Below are 7830 nucleotides of genomic sequence, written 5' to 3'. Positions count from 1 at the left end.
TTTTGCAGTTTATAAATAACTTATATCATGGGGGAAATGATCGTTCGATGGCTAGTGAATTGCAATCCGTGGTATAAATCTGTGATAGACAAAAATACAATGTACTACCACGTGGCGTGTCGTTATACTTCCCATTTTTCAGGGTCCACGATCGTGTGCTTTTTTTTTTTTATAACGTACTGTGGTGTTGACTGTTGAATTCAAACTTAATTTACATCACGGATTGGTTAATTTGTTTCTCTGTGTCTTTGATGTTTTTGTGAATTCGTGTAATAACATTTTCTAGAGTTAATTTTACAGTTTTATCGAATTGTTTTTTAAAACAATTATTTTACAATTGTCATTAATCGTCGTCAAACTTTAAGGAGAGTTGACATAGATCTTGATTTATTATACTCGTAGGTATCTAAGTAATACCAATTAGTGTAATGTAGTATATAAAGTATATAATCTAAGTAGTACCTATACTATATATACTATACCTAATTTGTTTAAATTATATTTAGATACCAATGTTATAATAGTGGTAGCCATAACATTTATTGGTAGGTAGTTATCAAATAATAAATTATTTTATTTTTCGAAATGGCCTTTTAATTATATTTAAATATATATTTGTGTATAATTTTTATAGATTGTCTAGGTATAACTACTTACATTATAATAATAAATTTCCATATCCCTTCCAATAAGCAAACATTTTTTTATTGTTTTATACTAAATTATTTTAATTTTTTGAAAATATTGAATCATCTTAAAGCTATTCGTTTAAATAATAACATAGTGTCATTGGTTTAGGATTTTTTAATATTTTATAATATGTTATACCATCTGAATTGTTTGAAGGTACCAATATATAGTTTGTTCTTTTATAAATTTAAATAAATATAGATTTGCACAGTAAAAAAAAGAAAAAAATTTAACTACCTATCTAAGAACCTAAACAATTTTTTCTACAATTTTTAGTATAGCTATTCAAAACATATAAATAGATGAATAATATATACTCGTATTATAGTATAATAATATAAAAGACCTACTTCAAAATAATATAGATTTTTCTGATATTTTAGATTTTCCAAGTGCAACCTAATAGGTCGTTGCGAAGAAAAGTTAAAAAATAACTAAAATTATTACAATAATTGTATTCTAGAATCATAATATCACTATCAGCAATAATAAACATTTATCCACTGATCTTGTCCCTATATCTTTAAATAGCTCCAATATTGACACATTTATTTAATTTTCTCAACAAATATTCATTTAACTTAATGTTTAATGATGGTATTTTTACTGAACACTCATACCAAGGAAAAAAAAAGAAGAAAAATTTTTCAAAACTTCCTGTTTATCAATTATTAATAGGTACCTACAAATTTTGTTCAAATTAATATCATTTTTTACATGATAAAAATAAAAATGATGTGTCAATGTGTGTTCTCTTTATGTGTGTGTGTGTGTGTGTGTGTGTATGATTTATAATGTAATAATGTATAATATGTATGAATATTAAATTATATATATATATATATGTTTTATATTGTATAAATGCATTGAGAGTTCATCAAAAATATAAAACAAAAATTGATTAAATTTGATATTTATGTAATATTAATACTCTGTTTTCCTAATAGATATATGGACATTTCTTAATTAATGTATCAATATATTTTAACATAACTAAATAGTTTATGCATTTCAATTTTATTCTTCAGCAACATTATTTTAAATAAAATAATGTTTCAATACTAACTTTATTTAATGTTTGAAGTATAAAGTTTTAAAAACATTATATGTTCAATATGTATAGGGTAACATTTAAGGGGCAGACAAAAATGATGACATAATATTATAATAACATTTTGATAATATTATTTATACTAACTTGGAATATTTTAGAAACATAAATTATATTTTAAATGTTACTAGAACATTTCAATAACTTTAATTTGCTGTTTAGGTAACTATTAAACCTAATTGTTTTTATACTTTATATATATATATATAGTTTTATATATAATATAAAATATAAGTTATATATATAATATATATTTATATAGTTTTGCGTGTACATTTAATATTTAATCTTTAATTCAATAATACGAGTAACTCGTATTATATTTGACGATAACAACGTTTTATGATTGTGCGAACTTTTATAAACAAATATTTCCAATTTACAAAAATAAAGGTATGGTTGAAGACAATAACAATAGAAAATAATAGTAAAGGAACAATAGAGTGGCTGATAGCGAACCTGGAATAGGATTGATTTTTTCAAATATTTGTTTTCATTACACAAACATCTATGTCAAAAGATCTGACAATTTAATTAGCTGTTTGTTTTCAAGAATCTCCATCATAAACATAATAGCTGTATACAATATACAGCTATAACTTACATGTATAATATACCCGGCTACATCCGACGGTCGAAGATTTATTTTTATTAACGTTATACGTTCACTGTCAATACGAAATTGGTTCACCGAATTCAGCGAGTTAGACAGGTATTTCGAAAGACAAAGTAGATGTATTGTAAGTATTTGATATCATTATTTAGTGCAACCAAAATACGTATCGTTCAATAAAATTAAACATAGTAGATGATCTTAGAGTTGTATGTACTCTACAGTATTTGTATGCAACTTGGTTTATCAGTATTTCATACTGGGACGAAGGAAACGGTTAACAACGAGACATTATTTTGTTTTACCAAATGTATTAAAAGTAACTGAAATAAATAATATTTACATGTTATTCTACACACACATTATATTGCGTTTATTCTTGGTATGTTAATGCACGGTAACTATAACTAGGTAGATGAATATCAATGGGAGAATAGGTTGAATCTGCCCACTACGGTAAAAATAATAATGAAACATATCTTAGTATATCTCGCCTATAGCAAGAATAATTACTATTATAAAAATTAATTTAAACATATTAAAACATGAAGAGTAATAATTGTGGAAAGCAAAATTTTTTGTTTGCCGTAAAATAGAAATAATAAAAAGGCAAGTATGATATAGGTATGTAACAATATTGTTATTTATTGCCTTGTTAATAATATTTTTTTAGTTATTTGTATTTTATTATGATATTCGATTTAAAGATATCACTTTCCCAATAAAATAAAAATATAGAGTCAAGAAAATTAAATTCCAAAAAACCAAAAAAATTGAACACTATTTTCAGCACTTCAAGTTTGTCAAAGTAAAACGCCAGTTGAAAAGAACATTTTTTTTTATGATATAAAACATTTAAGGTAAAATAACTTCCGGGCGCTAACAATTATTATAAAACATAAATGTAAGAATAAAAATAAACGTATAGATTATAATTTTCGGCGACACCTATACTTTTATGAAATCTGTATATTCTGTCATATACAATATAATGAATTCAAACGGTAATTTAAAACTTGAAAAAGCGAATATATAAACCAAATAAATACGCACGTAGAGTAAAAAAATTATAAATTTTTCTAACATTTTTAACACTAAAAAGGGGTAAATTTTCTAAGTACCTTGGTACGAGTACAAACTTTGTGTTGTGAAACTATTAAAAAGTGTTTTTCGAACAGTTTACACTTTATCGAACAAAAATCCTTTTTTTATTATTAAATTTATGGTCACCATAGTTACAAGCAGCTGTATATATATTTTAGCATGTATGTATATATCCTCCTATAGGTATGTACACCAGAACACTTTTCATGTAACCCATTTGTGAGTCGAATATGATACAAACATACATATATATATACGATAACATTTCATTAATTGTTATAATGCGATATTATATCAACAACATATGCACTGTATATATTACAGTATAGATCGTACACATTACATTGATGGTAAAAAAAATTGTTATCTAACTTTTATGTAATATATTTTACTAAATTCCTAAGCTAAAACTAACTAATACTATTCTGGAACCTCAATTGAAAAAAAAAAAAAACAGTAAACAATACATTTTAACACCATTTTCCTCTCGCTAACTCCAAAATTCTACTTCAAAATATACTCGTACATAAATCAATCAAAAAACTGATTTAGTGTTATGGATTGACAATCTTAAGTCCTGACAAACCATAACAAATCAGGACATTTTAGTTATTTACATGCTAATAATACTTATGTACATCCTATGGTAGGTACGCTTCAAATTTTTCTTTACACGATTACTTAAAACAATGTACATACATTTACTATCACAAGACTAGCCAAAACAATATACAAACGATTCCACTAAAATGTAAGCAGGTATAGTAATATACTCATAACCCAATTGTCCACCAACATTTTTTTTTAAAATCCGCCACACGGACCAAAGTATAAATGGTGTAGAGATCAATTAAATTAATTAAAAAGATGTTCGTTTCATTTTAATTTGTGAATATCAAATTTTTTTATCAAAATACTTTATAATTGAAAATATGTTTTTTTGTGTAAGCTCATACGGATATTATGTTGTAAATTGTAAGCAACTGTTAAAATTACAAAAACGATTGATCTGTTTTTACCCATATTGATATTAATATCATGTATTTTGACGACAGTGGAAATATAAAACGGGTTTCCACACACTGTATATAATATATATCGTGTATGTCGAATACAGAATGTTTGAAAAATTTCAAAACTTTTCCTCCGTGAATTTTCTGTAGTTTGCAGTATTTTTAAACTTAAAACAATTTGTATCACGCTTGAAGTGTACTATACAATTAATTAATTTGAATCGATTTGGTAAATACTTCCATATGCAGGTATAATATGATGATTAAAACGATAAATTATTAACTCTTCTAGTTCAATCACTTATCATTATTTTATTTGGGTACATGTTATGAATAAAGTTGGAAAATAGGTAGTATTCACATTACCTGGGTAAATTACACGGTTGCATACGAAACTGCAACTCAGATATGTCGTGACAAAACCAGGGACGGGATGTAATTCGGACAAAATATAATTTAGGAACGCAATTCGAATACGCCTTATCCAAATTAACAGTATTAATATATACATTATCAATCTTAAATACAGTAAAAAAAGCTGAAGACGCTCTTTAAAGGACCAAATCAATAAAGTGTCTTAAGTGGGAAAGCGTCTTATATGGGAATTGAAAAAATAAATAAAGTGATTGGAATATCGAGTTTTTTTTTTTTATTATTGAACATAATTTAACCTTAACCAACGGAAAGAAATTGTTCTAGATTAACTATTTCATACAATGATTTCGTTGTAGTCAACAATTCTAAAATACCTATTAACAGTGTTGTGCTTTAGATAAATTTATCTAGATAAAAACTTCACATCGTTATCTTATCTAGTAAAAAATAAAATTGACATCTAATTTTCATCTAGATAAAAATCATAGCCATCTTTATAAATTTATCTAGATAATTCACAAAATCTGTAGCTAATCATCAATAATTAATCTACAATTTTATCATTCAATATAAAAAAAAATTACTAAATAAGAAATTTCATTTGTATATTTACTTGCAAAAATTGGTTCTAAAATAGTTTTACATAGCATTTATTAGTAATTATGAACAATTAAAATGTATTATGTATATAGACCTATATTACCTACATAATATTCATGGAAGGTGAGAATTATTTATAATTTCATAGCATGGCAAGTCTCATACCCGTATTACTATTGTTCTGTGGTATTACGAACGCCGAAAGAGCATTTACAAGAATATTAGAACCAGAGATAACGCACTATAGGCAGGGGCGGATCCATAGTCGGTAAACTGTGGGTCAAGCCATTTCAAAAGGCCATTTATTAGGGATGAAACTAAATTAGAAATGAATACCTTGTAAAAAAAAAAAACACACAATATGCTCATAAAATTTTATAAGTATATTTATATTACATTTTAGAATTAGTGATTCCACCGATAATGACATATTTACGATTAATAAAATTTATTATTCCGTATTTATTCCGTATGTTTTTGCGCTGATAAAATTAGAATATATTAAATATAATAAAATATGATTTACTAAACTTTTTACTTAAACGATATAATTTAAAATATAAATTATGAATTGAAAAATTTTAAATATTGAATATAGATGGCTTTCATTTTTCAAGTAACTCCGATTGCCCAACTGTCCATGAGTCCAAATCAAGGTCTAAAAAGAGAAAACATTTCCAAGAGGCTAATTTTGTCAACAAATATTAACTGTGAGTCAGCTAACCCTCTGACCCCCCCCCCCTAGATCCGCCACTGGCTATAGGTCTAAACTGGTCATTATTGCAGCTACGCGGTAGATGGTTTTTAAATACTAAAATACAGAAATAATTGTCGATAAGAAAATAGCAATAATACAATACGCATTACGCTGTACCTACACAGAAATTGATTGTTCTCCATCATCGTTCGACCGCCTTAAATTCCATATTTAATTATAAATTATGTTCATTGTTCATGTAATCATGTGCTCTAAATAATTGTCATTACCGGACCCAAATTCTATGAATTCGTACTTTGATGTGCCTACATATTATTATACAACAAAATAAGTATTAGGCGTGAAACGTTCGTTATTTATTAAAAACTTGTGCTGTACGCAGCGTACTCTCATTCACAACGTGTTCAGTGTTTATCGTCAGACCGTCTTTATATTTTTCATAATTTTGTCTATGACATTCAATTTTATTTTATTGGTGAAATATTTTATATTTTGAAATGGATCGTTACATAATACAATCATTACCCAATTATATTATAATTATAATTATATTTTTTCTTCTGTTAATTTCACTTTTCATGGTTCAAATTATTTTCATAATATTTTGATTTCATTAAATCTACCGAATTATCATTAACTTCATTAATTAATTTATTGAAACTCTCATAAAATTTTTCTTGAAAACAAATGAATAAATTAAATAATCAAACTTTAATAAACCGAACAAGTGAACTCAAAAACCGATAGCACCGTAAAGAAATTTAAAATTATTATACATCAATGCAAACGTTTTATTATTATGTAAAGTTATTTAGTATATTTATACCTATAAGTATTTATATAAGATATTTAATCTTATTTTATTTTATAAAAATCCTTTATCCATACAATGGTAGTTAATGTACAGATTACCCGGTTAATGTACAAAAAAAAAAAACTCTTTACAAATAATATTTTAATTTTTATCCAATAAGCATGGGTAATGTGTTATTTGTAATATATACATTATCCGATATTCGTAATATACTATCGTAAACATTACACATATATTTCTAATTAAAGTATTTAAGAGCCACATTTCACATGATCTTAAATGTTTTAGCTGTGGCTTGACAAACGATCAATGGATCGGATTTATATTTGTATGTGTATCGATTAGACATGGTATACTACAAGTATAAATGTACTGAATATTGTCTATATTGGATTGATATACATTTTTTCGAATCCATGGATAATAGTAGTCAGATATAGAAATGCAAACGCAGTAACGATCAACAACCTGCAAAATAATTAAATGTTCATATTTTTGTTGTCATTGGCTGATATTATCTATTTATTGGCATTTATCATTAGTTATATAGATTTAAAAATGTAATATTTTTGTGCATCTCACATTTCTGATTTTTAAATGGATTGATATCGATTAATTATTAAGGAGTTCCAGGCCCGTGCATGGAAATCGTCTAAGAGGACAAAGGGAGTTATTCAAAATTATATATGATATATTAGGTTATGAAGTCAATAAAAAAGATAAAAAACACTTTTTCTGAGTTAAAACATTTTATTATGCTATAACTTGATATTCAAATAATATGGTATTTGT

The sequence above is a fragment of the Sipha flava genome, unplaced genomic scaffold (assembly GCF_003268045.1).
Source record: "Sipha flava isolate LNK unplaced genomic scaffold, YSA_version1 110_pilon_pilon, whole genome shotgun sequence".
NCBI classification, from domain to species: Eukaryota; Metazoa; Arthropoda; class Insecta; order Hemiptera; family Aphididae; genus Sipha; species Sipha flava.
This window is presented reverse-complemented; position numbering follows the sequence as displayed.